The sequence below is a fragment of the Sciurus vulgaris genome (genome assembly GCF_902686455.1).
Source record: "Sciurus vulgaris genome assembly, chromosome: 11".
Classification (NCBI taxonomy): domain Eukaryota; kingdom Metazoa; phylum Chordata; class Mammalia; order Rodentia; family Sciuridae; genus Sciurus; species Sciurus vulgaris.
This window is the reverse complement of record NC_136472.1, coordinates 116,471,285-116,487,462: the sequence shown is the minus strand read 5'-3', so window position 1 is coordinate 116,487,462 and position 16,178 is coordinate 116,471,285. Positions and strand designations below refer to the sequence as shown.

The following is a 16,178-nucleotide window of genomic DNA, read 5'->3' as shown; positions in this document are numbered from 1 at the left end:
CCCTTGCTGCTTTTGCCATTATTCATGATGTAATTTTTCAGGTGTTAGTTTGGCAGAGAAAGATTGGAACAGAGCTTGTTGCTAGGACATGAATGAAGAAGAGGAATCCCATTGGTTCTCTGCAACTTGGCAGGAGCCAATGGAAATGAAGGGGATGTGGTGGGATGAGGGGGAGCCACCAAAAAAAAAAAAAAAAAAAAAGACTCCAGCCGGATTATGTGTTTGCTACATTAAAGTAAAGTGGGGTATTGTAAAGTTATTAGGGGCCTTTTTATCCTTTTGTTTTAGGGTGTAGGTGAGTAGTGGTGCCCGATGGATCAATGCTGAAGAATAAGCAATTTAGAGGCAGCTTGAAGAAGACTGTCCTAGGTTTCACTAATAACTCACTGTCACTGACAGTCTGGAGCAGTATGCAAACGAGGCTGGGCACATTTCACACCCTTACCCTGCTGCCACACACCGTTTGGGGAATGCAATTATGCTAGAGCTGGAGGCAAGGAAGGGGGGGGGGTGCGGGTGGAGGGGTGCTGGGTCTCTCCCTTTTGTCTTGATCAGGATCAGATGAACCCCAAACCTCCTTCTGCAAGCTCTGTCTGTGTAAATGGGCTCATCGTGTTCTCGGCCCAAGGTTTCAGAGCAGCCTCCCACCTCCATACTGCCCTGGGCATCGCAGTGAGTCACAGCAAGATCAGGTCCAGCAAAACCTCCAGTTCTGATAACATTCACTGGGATGCACAGTCCAACAGAGAAGTCGCTGGGGTTTCCAGACTGGGGCTATAAAACCTTCACCCACTTAAGCCTTTTGAGTCTCAGCCTCCAAGCCAGCAGAGTAAGCAGTTCTGGGTGCCAGTCTTGATTAGCCGTTTGATTCTAGGCAATTCCTTGCAAATCTGGGCAGGAAGTAAAGTAGATCCTGGCAGGGGCCCTTCTTTTCCTCCATTGACTATGTAGACTTCACGATCACTGCAGTTGCCATATTCTATTGTCTGAGTGCCAGCTGTATCCCACACCTTTTCTTTAATAAATGGGTAGGGCTTGGGCTGAAGGATTTGAAACACACACAATAAATTGACTTCTATTGGGTTATAGACCTGACCGGTTTATTTACACCCTGGAGGGGGTTCAACCTCTGCCAGATTCCTAACTTCAGAGATTTTGTGGCTGGAGTCCAGCAACATAAAAGGATTTCTCCTTGTAATCGGAGCACTTCCTAAAACCACAGGCAGTTTCAACCAATTAACATCTCTGATTGCCATACAAAAATTTTAGGAAACTCAAAAGAATCCAGAGGTTTTTGAACCACAAGCCTCTTTTTGGATCCATGACTGGAATTGATCTGATTATTGATTTATTTCTTGCCGATTTCTGTGACTTTCTAGGTTGTCAAAGGGAGGATGGGGGGTGGGGCAAAAAAATGGGGAAAAAAAATTTTTTTAAAGAAAGAAAGAGGGTTTTTAAGTAGGTCTTTCTTTTTCTTTCAGCCAAACAAATCCCAGTCTCTGCTCATGTCCACCCCTCTGCATTGACAGAAAATGCAGCTCCAAGTGCAGACCCTAATTGCACCCTTCAGGTGACAGGTAGCATGTGTGCCTCAGTTCAAAGCCAAAGTCAGGGTTGAATAAATCTGATTTCAGACAGTCAGCATTTCAAAATAAAAGTATTCAGCCTGAGTTCCAAATGGGAAGTCTCCTTGCAACCCTTTGCCAGGAATCCTAAAGATGCACCAAGCGAAGCTCTCTACTCCTATAGTACTTTGTTCTCAGTTCTCGTGAAATCTCCAACAGCTTGCAGAACTCCCCACCCCAACTGAGCAGAGGCTCCAGAGACCAGTGCCAGGAGGGGTAAAATGCACAGGAATGATCCTACAGGCAACCAGCCTGTACTGGGAAGCCAGGGGGGCAAGCAGCTGCAGAGGGGACAAAAGGGTCCCAGGAAAAAAGAACAAAGGTGACCTGGTAGTTCTCTCCCTATTTTTCAATGCATTCCTTAATAGGGTTCCTTTTACATTTACTTATGGAAATAGGAGAAAATAACATGATCTGAGTTCTCTTTTTTTATGGTAAAAAAATAAAAAGAAGGACTATGGGACTAGTTGAACAATCGATAACAGAATTCTGCCATTTAAAGAATTGCCTCCAAAGCCAGATTCTCATGTCAGGCCTCCAAATATTCAACCAGTGTATTATTAACTCTGTATAAAAACACTCTCATTCTTTGCTTTAAAGAATTAACAAAGACCCCACATGTAAAGAGATGTGCTTAGTGTCACCCAGTCAACGTGGGTCAGAAGCTAGAAAGGGACACCACTCAGACCAAGAAAGGACCCTCCACCCACCAACAGACTTTAGAAATGAACATATCTTCATTGCCATTGCATGAACTATAACCTAATTATGTTTTCCTGCAAGGGAAGCAAATTATATTGATTGTACAATAAAAGCTATTGTCATCCCCTGTATATCCATCATGACTCAGAAAGATGCAAAAATATTGACTTGCTCTAAATAGCATTTTACTTTTGTCTCCAGACAGCAATTTTTAAGGCATAGAGATGGTTTTGTTAACTGGTCACAGAGAGGACATGTGACAGAAGAGATGGGCGTTACGGGCATGTCTGGCCCATCTGTGAATGACAGAGCACACTCTAAGGAAAAGCAGACACATTTCAGGTGTCATGAAAGAGTTAACCTGGGTATTACATATATATTTTAAAAATTCCTTAAAAATCCCAACAGTACCTACAGTAACAAGAAAATAACGAAGCCCACTGACATCTCTGAAAAGAAGGTGATTAATTAAAGTAATTAGGCTGCACTGAATTATTAAAATATGAAGTCTTCTGTAGGGGACGACCAAAAAAAGGCAGAACATTTTTGCAGTTCAAAAATTAAAACCATATTCTGGTTCATTAGCTGAGATGGGAACTCACACATTTTTGCCTACAATCTTATTCACAGATGCGTAAGTGTCTAATATTTCACACCTTTGTAATGGCTCTTGTAAAAAAAAAAAAAAGAAAAAGAAAAAAGGGGAGGGGGGACAACAACCCAACTTCAATTATTTTATTGCTTGTAGAGAAGAGGAGATCTTTTGAAAGAATGGCAAGGAGTCTTTCAGGTTTACTTTGAAAATGCCTCCAGGTATTGAGAGGACAGGTGTTTTGAGCCCATGACGAGTCAGACTGGCAATAGAGATGGGCAAAGAGGCCTCATAACACATTCCTCTGTCCTGTCTTCAAAGCATAGACGTCTCTTTCCTTCCTACTAAATCAATCCAATCTCCGTGGCCTGACATTTGAATCCCTCACCATATCACTCTGCCCCATCTCTCTGCACCCTACCCCAGTCATACAGATTACACTATCTTGTTCCAAACCGTATTCATCCCTACATCTACACCTTCTGTTCCCTGCCTGCAAAATTCTTTATTTCTCTTTGATTGACCATAGTCTCTGTGTTATTGAGAAGCCAGCTATGAATCCTTTTCCCCGTTTCTCTCAGGTCTCCAAGGTGGACCTGTGCAATCTATGATTTAATTATGAATCAGATCAGATTATTCCTCCTGCTTTGAAACCTTCAATTTCACACTCTGCCTTAAAATAAATACTCAGGGGCATTAGCCTGATGTTCATGACCCTCTGAAATCTGACCCTCACGTGCTCCTCCAATGGCTGGTTAGCATACCCACTGGACAGAACCTTAGCCAAACTCTACTATGGCCTTCAGTAATTTAGTGAACCTCTTTGAACCTCAGTTTTGATGAAAGACCACTGAGATAATTAAATGAGTCAATATACATGAAGCACTTAGATGTTGGCCTGGTACATACTTGGTGCTCTGTTAAATGCTATTTGTTATAGCTGTCATTATATTATTTTGCCTTATCACACTTTCTGCCCTCCAGCAAACTACTTACGGTTTTTCATTGCTCTTCTGCCAGTATATCTTGCTCCAAAAGTACATCAAAACCTACCAGTGCTTCAGGCCCTGTCATAATACCATGTTCTCCAAAATCCTGTCCAGGATTCGACCCTGCCAATCCTTCCAGCCCTTTAGCTTCCCCAGTACTTTGTATCAGTCTCATAATGCTCAGCACCATCTGCTTTGTACCACAGTTTTGAAGTTATTAAGGATATGAGCTTTTGCTGTCTGTATATCCACTTCCCACTTGTAGCAGCCACTGTTAATGCTTATCAAATATTTCAGCTGTGTATTTCCCAATGTCCCTTGCACGGTCATGTGACTAGTTTAGACCAATGGGCTGTAAGCAAGAGTGACGTGATAATTCTGGGCTGAGGATTGAAAGGCTGTGTCATCTTTCTCTTCCCTTCTCAAAAACCTTGGAGGTCACACTCCTAGAAAGTTCTGCTGCAAGATGGTACAAGATGTCCCTGAGTGGCAGTTATAGCAGACAACTACTAACAACCCTTGCTGAAAGTGTTAAAAGAAACTTTTGTTGTGTTAAAGTTCTGAAATCTGTTATTCTTATTTTATCACCCATATTTTCAACACCCAATATAAGAAATTTAGCACATAGGAAGTTATTTAATATTCAGATGCTGAATGGATAATGTACAGAATTACTCTTTTTACAAACATGTCTAATTGTTCATGTTGATCAATCCAAATTTAAGCCTTTTATTTTGACTCCTACCTAGAATGTTTTCCATGTTACCATGTTACCATGGGTTTTCTCTGTTGTCCACAGAACCATGTACAGTACTGGGCATGTGCTTACCAACACCTGCTGGGCAACAGAGGGTCAGCCTCTGTTCACAAGTTCACCAGAAGTCTACTCCATCTGAGACCATAGCTCAGTATCAAGACATCCATCTTCTAAAGATGGAAGTAGAAGGAACATAATTCCAAAAAGTCATTTTGTGTTTTTTTTATCTTATTTTATTTTATTTTATTTCTTTACTTTTTTCACTCTGAAGATTCTGACAACCACCGGATGAGTAGAGGTCTCTGTCTTCATTTCAGATGGACACGCCAGGTAGCACATGTGACAAAGAACCTCTTCCTGTTGTGGGAATCTGAAGACCCAAGTTTGAGTCCTAGGCTCCTCCTAGTGGGTGGCTCCTCCCTTCTGTGTCTTGGTGACCATGTGTAAAGGTGGGGGCAGCTGTCCATCGCTCCTTTCTTCCCCTATAGAATTGTTGTAGTGAAGACTAAATGGGATACAATGGAAAAAAGCTTTTAAATAAAAAGCCATGAATATTTTCCTTCTGTTTTCTTAATAAAAAGCCCCTATCCCTTAGAACACTTGCACAGGTGTGCCTTTGGGGGCTCTCAGATGCACCTGGAGCATATGTTCTAACTTCTGGTGAGAACACAACACTCAAAAATCTAGGAATCATGCTCCCTTACTGTGAAGGGCATGGGAAGTTGACACAGGAAAACACTAACATACCTAGAGGATAAAAGTGACTCAATTCAGAAGGAGTAGGTTGAACTTGGGGGTTCCTCTACAGACTGGGGTTTTTTTTAAGAAAAAGCCACGAAGGTTAAGAGGAGGCAGATTGGATCAATTTAGCTGCAAAACGTTCTGCACTCTGGGTTTATGCTCTGAACCAAGATGCTTAAACCCAAGCCCATTTACTCTAGAGAAAGAAAAAGAGCTGAACATCTTTAGAAGAGAAACAGTTCAAGAATGGTATCACCTGGGTAAGATGAACTGATGTTTAATCCTGGGCTCTTTTCCAGGATGTCAGAGCCTTATACGGGACATTTAGAGATTCAGGTAATTACCACCACCCCAACTTGGGAAGTATACCAATGGTAAATTGTACCATAGGTCCCAGTTGTCTCTCAACTGCCTTCTTAATTGGTTTTATCCTTTGCCAGCTACTCTCAGAGGCTCTAAATGCCAGTTTGCCCTGTGGGGCACTGCCCTGAGTAGGCAGAATCAGTTTCAGAGCTGCCAGGGCCACCAGGATGTCAGTCTGCTAGAAACTACTAACTGGGCAAGGTCAGGATATCCCAGGAGGAAAGGGCTGGCTGAAATTGACCAAAGGAAATCTCAGCCAAGAAAGATGGGCTTTGTCAAGTCACTGCTTAAAATGCAGCAGGGAAGCAAAGCTGGCCTCTCAAGCCAGGTGGGAGCCAAGGCCGGTAATTAAGAGGTAAGTGACACTGGAGTCAGTGGGCTGGGAATTCACTAAGCAGATGGTAGAGGTTGAAGTGCAGTTTCTCCCCAGCCAAGTGCCCTTGTGCACAAATGACATTGTGGGGTATGTGTCCTACCAAGGGCTCCAGAACTTTGACACAGCAGTGCCACTGTTCTGCCTCCTGCTGGAAAGAGATACGTGATACCACACCCACAAAGCATGTTAGAGAGAGTGCTGAGCTCAGTCACAGAGGCCTCTGATTTGGCGGTAATTTTATTCTCCTGCTTGGATTTTGAAATTCTTCTCTTTTGCATTCATTAGATAATGAGCAAGCTCACCCGTTAGTGCCCAGCTTTGTGCTACGCCCTGGTGATTCTGAGATAAATAAAACATAATTCCTATACTCAAGTTCAGTTTAGTTCATGACACAGACAAGTCCATCCAACGATGCAATTTCTAGCAATGAAACTTCATGCAGCTGACCACTGCTTTCTCCTTGACACTGCCTCTCAGCTTCAGGGTACCACACTTGCCTGGATTTCTTCAGTGCCTCCTTCATCTCAGTCTTTTTTCCTGGATCCTCCTCCTCCGTATCTCCACATGTCAGAAAGTCCTCTGGGTTCTTCCTTAGCTCTCTCCTCCCCTAACTGATGCACCACAGTGACCTTAAATGCCAGTTATACAATTCTCAAATTTATATCCACAGTCCACTTCTCCCCTCAGCTCTACTTCATGCATCCAACTGCTCTCTGGCATCTGTGTCTAGATGCCTAATAGACATGTCTAGCTTACTTATCATTTGCCTGTTGATTTTCATCTCCCTGATGTCTGCTTCCATCTCCACCACCAAACCATCACCCTCTCAGTAGAAGGCAGGACACCCACCTATGTGCTCAAATAGAAAATCCAAGAATGATCTTTGCTTCTTATGTGCTAAGCACTTTGAGATGCTCATATGTGGTTCTGGGTTCAATCCTGAGTAAAACACACACACACACACACACGTTTCTACTCTCATGTCCTTCATCCTATCCATCAATATATCTAAAATAAAATCTGCTTCTCACCACTTCTTTTGCTCCAAGACTCACAGTGGTCATGGACACTGTCCCCCAGGATATTCACACAGACAACATTTTCCATATCACTTCAGAGTTTTCATAGAGTCATTCACAGATTATTGGGGGAGGAGTTTGTCAACGGAGTCTAGATTAAGAACCCAGGTGATTGGATGCTATAAATGAGTGTTTATATCTGTTTAATAGTTTTAGATTTTAAGCTACTTAGGGACAGGGATCCTTCATGTAATTATCTCTGTAGGGCACCTGGCATAGTGCCTCATACAACTAATCCCTTAATTAAATCTTTTTGAATATCATATGGAGAAGAAAATAACCATTCATCCAATAATGATTTATTGAATACATACCATGTGCAGTGCCCCGTGCTGGTTGTCACGAGGAATACAAAGGTTTAAATAAAACATAAAGAGGAAGTTAGTCAACACACAATGAGTGGCATGGATGGGAAGGGGTTCTGGGGTTTCAGAGCTTCAGGTCCAGCCTGAGCAAAGATGAAGAGGTGGAAGCGGGCAAGACAGGTGCACTGGAGTGAGGCCATCCAGCCTGTCCAAAACAGCAGGATTGAGGAAGGATTCAGGGCCAAGGCTGGGAGGTGAGGAGTTGTGGAATCCACTCAAGTGATACCTTTGAAGTTGGCAGGGAGGAAACTTGGCATCATTCAAAATCCATTATTTGTTGAAAGGTGCTGGGCAGCCTCCTTTATTGCTCCATTTTCATGCTGGAAGATGGAAAACGGGTTAGATCAAACCCCTTCCAGGGCACTGGGGCATCAGGGTGCTTACTGAGGGCATGAGGGCTTTGGGGTGCTTAGTCATGTACTGTGTGTTTTTAAGTGTTTTGTAGGCATGCTTGTGGCTTCTAAGTATAAGTGTATGCTCTTTAAGAATGACTATAATTATTATGGATCTCATTATTGCAATAAACTTTTATTTTTCTTTTGCAGTGCTGGGAATCAAACATGGGGCCTTGTGCATGTTAGGCAAATGTGCTACCGGTGAGCTACACCCCAGCCCTGCGGTAAAACATGCATTATCTTACTCAGTTCTTAAGAACGCCCAGTGCAGGTGCTGTTTTTAGCCAGCTGTATTTCACAATGAGGAAATCCAGATTTAGACAAAGAAAGGGAGAGGGAACTCAGACTCCTGAGTGTCAACTAAGTGCCAGTGTCAAACATATTACACTTGTTCTCCACTGAGAAGTCACAAAATAGACATGGAACCACCATATGACCCAGCTATACCACTCCTCGGTATTTATCCTGAAGAAGTAAAGTCATCATATTACAGTTACATGTTTATAGCAGCACAATAGTTATAGTTCACAATGGATTAATGGATAATTAAACGTTCCTGATTTGCAGTATAGAATCTGAGGTTGAGAAGACTTAAATAATTTGCTGGTAAACAAGTGATAAGAGGATGGGGCTGGCTCCCTTACCACTAGCGATGAGCATAGTGCTAGACACCCAGCAGACATTTAATAAGTACAACTCAAATCTGGGTATTTAGACATGGCAGGATTGCAATGGCAGAATTGGCTTGTGAGGTCCCTTCATTGTACACAAAACACAGAAACATCCAGAGTCAAAATGACTCAAGAAAAGACCCCACTCCCAGCGGCTCCAAAAGGCTGAGGCAGGAGGATCCCAAGTTAAAAGCTGGCCTCAGCAAAAAAGTAGGGTACTAAGCACTTCAGTAAGATCCTGTCTCTAAATACAATACAAAATAGGGCTGGGGATGTGGCTCAGTGGTCCAGTGCCCCTGAGTTCAATCCCCCGACAAAAAAGAAAAAGACCCCACAAGAAAATACTCTAGGAAACCTGAGCAAAATTAATTTCAATGTTGTCACTCCCTTTTATCTAAGGGTGACTAACTCCCTGTTATGATTTGGATATGAAGTGTCCCCCAGAAGCTCCTGTGTTAATATAGGAATGTTCAGAGGTAACATGATTAGATTATGAGAGCTGTAACCTAGTTTGAATGGACTAACTGGTGGTAATGGTAAGGCAGGTGGGGTGTGGCTGGAGGAAGAGGGTCCCCGGGGGCATGTCCCGGAAGGATACCTCTGCCCTGTGGCCCCTTCCCCCTTCTCTTTCTGCTTCCTAGCTGCCATACCTGGAGCAGTGCTTCCCCACCATGACCTTCTGCCATGAAGTTCTGCCCCACCTTGGGCCCAGAACGACGGAACTGTGAGCCAAAATAAACCTCCTCCTCTAAGTTGTTCTTATCTGGTATTTTGGTCAGAGCAACACAAAACTGACACACTCCCTGAGATAAAGCTTACTAGCAATTTTCCTTCTGCCACTGAAGATCTTGCTCGTCAATGTCGGCCTCTCTTTTATTTATCTTGTGTGTGAGGGTTGGATAGGGGAGTACTAGGGATAGAACCCAGGGACTCACCCATGCCAGACAAGCCCTCTGTCACTCAGCCACATCCCCAGCTCCTGCCTTTTTCTCTCCCCCTCTAGATAGATAGATAGATAGATAGATAGATAGATAGATAGATAGGAATATAGATATATAAATGTAGATTTTTTTTTGATCCTGGGGATTGACCCCAGGGGTGCTCTATCACTAAGCCACAACCCCATCCCTTTTTATTTTTTATTTTGGGACAAGGTCTTACTAAGTTTCCCAGGCTGGCCTGAAACTTGCAATCTTCCTTCATCAGCCTCCCAAGTTGCTGGGATTGCAGGTGTGCACCACTGCACCCAATCCTGCTTCTCTTTTAATGGGTCCTTACAAAGTGACCACGCTTCCAATTCTCTGTTCTGATTGCAGTTGGAATCAATCTAAGAGGAATGTCCCCAAATAATGAAAGTAGGCTGTACATATCTTTCTTTTTACCACTTACTTGAATAGCAGGCAGAAGGAACTGTTTCTGAGGCAGAGAATTTCAAGACAATATTTCTAAGAGAATGGATCTTGGAAAACTTAATTCAGAACTGTACTATTCTTTTGCATGGCAACTTTCTCTTAAGACCCTCAAGTGAATATACTCTCTCCCGCTTCACTCATGTTTCTCTTTTCTGGAGATTCCTTCCTCTGTACCCAATTTATCAGATAGAATCTGAGGCTGAAAGAAGTTCCGTGGTCTCACAAGAAGTTGAGGGTAGAGATGGGCATCTACCTAATTAACCCTGAGCATGACATCAGTGTCAAACTCAGAATATCCCAGCCTCACAGCACAGAGCAGAGAGCACTGCACATCAGGGACACTCGACAAAGAATCACAGCATTTCATGATGGGGCTGAACCCAAGTGACTGTGAAAAATGCTCAGAAAAGGGTGAGGTATGTGATTCACAGGCTTTGTCATTTGTGGGGAGAGGATCCTGGTGCTTCTGGTCTGAAGAGGTAGAATAGGGATGAGAAGCCATCTTCCTTCGATGAGGTCCTCACACCCAATCAGCTTTCCAGGTGTCCATTCTCGGATAGGAGAATAGAACTCCAATGCCACTTCAAGGTGTCCTGCACGAGATTTAAGGTATTACTTGATTCAGTACAAAAATTTTATTTTCTACAAGAATTTCACAAATATGATCAGTTTGATCCTGGATTATGAAAGCAACTGAACACTTTCTGCTTGATCCTTTAGAAATAGGAGCCTGGGATGGCAGCACAGGGATGCAGAGAATATTTTGAAAATAGTAATCAAGGAAACATGGCCAGAACAAAACACACAGCCAACCCAATTACCCACCATCTGTTGTATGGACTAGGAGTGGTTATTTAGTGATCAGAACAGACCCCATGGTTCCTGGCCTGGGCTCTTCATGGCAACTGCTCTGTGCTCTGAAGTTGGCACCTTTGTCTCATGGGTGTGTCAAACAGAGGTGAAAGGACCACGGCCCTGCGGATGTCGGGATGTGATGGTGATGCTTTTTCTGTACAGATTGGACAGGAAGGTGACTCTAGCAGTCTTTTGATTTAATAAGTGTTGGCTACATATTTGGTGGGTCTGCTAGTGAAAAAGGGCTACATCTATAAGCAAAATCTTGTTATTATGGTTTATGACTCAACTCTTTTCTCAGGCTCTGTGTTGATACAGTTTGGAACCCCAATGTGATTTCAAAGACACCATTGATCTCTAATACGCATCTGGAAACCACTAGGGGCTCTCGCTGTCCTCAGGAGCCACTCTCAAAACTCACACCAATGCAAACAAGGGCAGAGATAGAGCTTCAAGAAGGGAGACTCTGCAACCTCGTTATAACTGTTGGTTTCTATTCAAAAAGTCAATTCTCAATTATGTACTCAGGTAAGGAACTGATCCTGCAGAGACCTATATGGATGATAACTACTCTTCTGCTCATTCATCTGTCCACTCATTCTTTCAGTGTGTATTTATTGGGCCCCTACGTATCATGCTCTGTGCTAAATGCTGGAGATTCAAAGCTGACTATGATATGGAGTCTTCTCTGTAGTCACTCATTGTCTAGTAGGAAATGGACAAAGAAAACAATCCCAGCACAAGATGGAAAGCACTATTGCAATAAATGTACACAAAATGTCTCTGTGGATGTGGGGAGGAAATGCTCTTATTTCCACATTGATGAAGTCCCACTGACAACAGTAAGCTGACGTGGGTCCCTAAGCAGCAATCAGGCCTCTTTCCTGCAATCATGGAGCTATCCAAACCAAGGCTAAGAGACCAAAGAACACTGATCACTGGTTGGTTATCCTAGCAAGCAGACCCCAGGCAGCTGTGGGGATCTGAGGCTCTGGAGCTGAGGACTGGAAAATCGAAAAGACTAAAGCAAGGAACAGTTGGTTCACTCTAGGGAAAGTAGTCAAAAGCGGTGGTTCACAAGACTGGCCTTGCATGATCCCCATGACATCAGCAATGAGTGTGAGCCATCTATAGGAACAGCAAAGAGACAGGTCCCAGTGACTAATGCTGTCTGCAGAGCCTGGGAAAAACTTTAGAGAAGAATCATGTACTGGTTTTGAAGAATGAGTAGGAGTTTGCCCCCCACCCAAATTCATTAATTAGATGACTAAGCCAGCTGTTGATACAGAATGAAATACTTATTTATCCTTCTTCAGAATTTTATTTATATAGCATTTAAAACCACCCATTATCATGAGCATCAGACACCAACCAATATTTATATTTCAGTACATCCCTTCCCACATCCACTGTGTCCCAGTTACATGGACTGCTCTTTGTTCCCTGAACAGCTTCGGGCACTATAACTTTGTATCTGTTGTCCCCTAAGACCAAAATTCCCTGCCTTGCCATCTTCTGATTAAAACTACATACTTTTTTTTATACCCAACTCAAATACTACCCCATCTTGAAAGCTTTCTCTCACCACCACTAATGCCCGAGGAAAAACTAACCATTTCCTATTCTGGACCTCCAAGATCTACCACTTTTCTCTCCACTGACCATGCTTGTCTTCTGCCTCGAATTAAACAGTGATTCACACATCTGTTTGCCTTTGATGAGCAGTAAATGGTAAGAAAATAGTAAATTGTAAGCTCCTTGTGCACAGGGACACATTCTTTTTGTTCTGCCTTTTTATTTTAAAAAGTTTTCAACTACAGAAAAGTTGAGTTACTAGCTAACAAACAGAATGATATACCCCAACCTTATTAACCAACTGCTAACATTCTGGTACATTCACTTTTTTTCCCCCCTAAGTCACTTGAAGGTGTGTTGCAAACATCATACCACTTATCCCTAATACCTCAGCATGCTTCTCTTAGCGATAAGGATTTTCTCTTATAGAACCACAATGCTCCTATTATATCTAAAAAATTGTCAATAATGCCATTATGATATCTATAGATTTTCATAATTGTCACAGAAATATCTTTCTTAACATTTCTCCCTTGGATCAAGGATCTCACATTTGACTGAATATGGGAGAGTTCCAGAGAGCAAAAACTCATTGCCTCACTGGAGATCAGACCTGGAAGAGACCTCAGAAATCATGCCCAACACCTTGGCTTTCCAAAAGGAGAGGACTCAGAGAGGTACAATGGCTTGTTCAAGATTACACGGGACAACTCCCTGTCTAGCTTCCTTTCCACTTTCCCTGGTCACCAAAACAACGTCCAGCCTCTTTATTTCTCTTCTTACCAATGAACAATGGTAATTTCCTTAATCTTGAAGCATCAAAGATCAAGTAACCAACGCAAACCTATTCTCAGAAACAGAGGGATAAGCCAGTGACTGCTTCCTGTCCCCTGCAGGACAGAGTTATTTCTGAGGTGTCTGTTGCCTCCAGAGGGGCGTGACTAAGAAGCAAGTAGCCCCTTGAGCAGCTCCAGCGGAAGGTGTTGAGAATAAAGCCAGTCATCTCACCGGCCTGGGAGATAGGACACCTCCTTCTTCACTTCGCTTCCACCATCTCCTTTAATCTAAGGATTCCTCTGAACTTTTTTAGAGTCCAGGAGCCCCACTCAAAAGAACATATTGCTACAGAGTCACCACCATGACAGTCATTTGCAGGTGTGAATCCCTTTAGGAAACAGAGTGACAAATGAATAAATCAGGGTGAGGGGTAATTCTTATTTTTGAGTATAAGCACTTATTTAAAGCAGCAAAATTGAAAATTCCCCAGTAGCCATCGATCAGTTGTTCTTTCAAAATTTCATACAGGCAATAGCAATACAGGCTGGTAGTTGAGAGAGGGCTTCATTGAACAGAGAAAGGAAATAACTAGCTCAGTTATTAACAGTTGGAAGATTGAGGAAAAGCCTCAATCATCCCTGAGAGCCAGACAACTTATACAGAAATTTTGGCCTTGAACATGAACCTGTTTGACCTGGGCTGAGCTGCTTAACTCTTAGGAACCTCATCTGTAAAACAAGGGAAGTTTGGTTAAAATTGCCCTCACACACACACACACACAGTATACTTTTTTAAAATCTTGGCTATATTTTACCATCAGCTGGGGCAGGGTCCAGGTGATGCTCAAGTAGCCAGGATTGAGAACCTAGCAATAAAAGGCTGCCCAAAAGGGAATAAAGGGTACCAGTGGAAAGGAACCCTGGAATTTCTCAGCTCTTCCCAGGGGATGCAGGCCATCAGTATTATGCTCCCATATCGGCTTAACTTGGTTATTTCCTTCATCTGCACCCAATGCCAAGCATCCTCAAGGATTGGTACATTCCTAGCAATTTGCAGGGACACATGTATTTTTTAGACTGCAAGATTCTGGATTCCAAAATACTCTGAGGTATCTGGCCACTGTTGGGGCTCCCCATACCTTTCCTATGCTTCATCCTCACAGTGGGGTGGTCGCTGAAGCAGGAAAGTCGGAAGGACAAGATGGCTGCTCAGTTGGCCTGCCTGGCACACGACAGCACCAGCCACCCGCTCCCCACACACAGGACTTGAAGCATCTGCCAGATGGGTGTCAGCTTTTGATCAGTACCATGTCAAGTCAGAGACCTGCAGGGAAATGGCCAGGCTCCCTGGAGTTCACTAGTAAGAATCTCTCTTGCAGCCTGGGAAGAGGTGCTTGAAGAATTTGAGTACAGAATGAAAAGTGGGGTGCAGGCAGGGAGAGGGGCAACTGCATGGCGGCAGAAACTATCTCTTCCGAGGCCAACCTGGAACTGTTCCATCTCAGCTGAAGGAAGCGACACACCCTTACTTGTTTGGTGGTTGGAGCAGGATTTCTGGGTTACATTTGCAAATTTTGCTGCCCTGCCCCAGGGCACCAAGTGAGCTTTTTAGCCTCAGCCCACATATCTGTAAAATCAAGTCCATCAGAGTGGGTCCCCCTGCTGTTTCCTGTGTTAAGCACTGGGGTGTGGCAGTGACACAGTAGCCGGGCTGTTTACAAGACTCATGATGACTCTGGCAGGTCCACTCACCCCAGGGCCTAGAGAAGCCCTTGTCTTCTCAAGAAGAACTCTGAGGGCTGGGTTGGTGTCCTTAGGAAACCAGTCTGCATCCTTAACACGAAGATTCAGAGGGCCCCCAAAAGCTGTGCACTAGGAAAAGGTGTCCCCTCCTCCTGGGCCCCTCCTGGAGCAGCCAGGCCAAATGTTAAGCAGAGACCCAGCCCAGACACAGCGGGCTCTGGCCTGACAATAGCAGCCTACGTGACTTGAACGCTCTTCTCATAGTAAACCAAATGCCCACCAGTTTTGCTTATTTGCTCTAACCTTCAAAGAGCCCAGAGGTCCCTTCCTAGTTCAACAAATAAATCCAGTTCCACTCTAGCAGCCTTCAGCCCACAAAGTTCTATTGTTTAGCCTTCCCTGAATTTCCACTGTTCACTCACTCTCCCGCACCCTAGCCCCATGCCTGTTCACCCTTCTTTGGTTTGGGGATAAATCAGCCTCCGTTTTGGTTTTGTTTTAATTCTTTCAAAGGGTAAGGAATGTTGACACCCCCTGAAACATGCCTCTGATGTCTGGTTAGACTTCAGACGGCTGTATTTGAGCGTGCGCTGACGCAATCGGGCAGATTGGCTTAAACCAAATATTACAATTGCAAGAACTCATCTGGAACTAATAATTTTGAGGCCACCGAAAGTAAAAGGGCCCTGCTTTGAGGCTGGCCAGAGGCAGAGGCCAGCTTGGGCCAATGCTGCCACCTGCCGTGGGCGCAGGGAACAGGGCGCGCCGCCCTGCCTTCCTGTTTTGTTCAGCGACCCACTGGCTCCCACGCAGACAGGTTCGCCAGTCCGCCAGACCAGGGCTATTTTAGAAGGCTAGCGTCTCTCCTCAGCCCTTGGTATAAAGATAGCTAGTCTGGCCGCTCTGTGTCTTCCCTGAGAAAAGACAACCTCCCAATTATAGAGCCAGGGCTGGCTACCAGGGCCGTTGGAGTTGGAGCTCGATTAAACATGCACCCCCTAGGACTAAACAGATCGTGTGTCGCTGGCTCACTTAGGAGGATGGCTCGTTTAAGAAAGAATTTTTATTTTGCGGGGGATGAGGGGAACGCACAACTCTGGGTTATGTCGGCACATTGCTGAACTGCAAGTCACACGCCAGATCCAGAAATGATGAAAACATC

The 16,178-nt window shown here is 43.9% G+C and overlaps 1 long non-coding RNA gene across 5 annotated transcripts in view; it reads left to right on the top strand.

The window, feature by feature from the left end:
• LOC306640382 overlaps positions 1-16,178 on the top strand; it is a 42,691-nt gene that overhangs the window by 17,079 nt on the left and 9,434 nt on the right. For 2 of the 5 annotated variants that reach the window (XR_013757797.1, XR_013757798.1), the window contains 5 exons: positions 4,983-5,114; positions 8,135-8,185; positions 11,224-11,450; positions 12,615-12,653; positions 13,041-13,174. This is a non-coding gene — a long non-coding RNA (uncharacterized lncRNA). The remainder of the gene's footprint in view (positions 1-4,982; positions 5,115-8,134; positions 8,186-11,223; positions 11,451-12,614; positions 12,654-13,040; positions 13,175-16,178) is intronic. The other 3 variants (XR_013757795.1, XR_013757796.1, XR_013757794.1) reach the window with 2 other exon arrangements.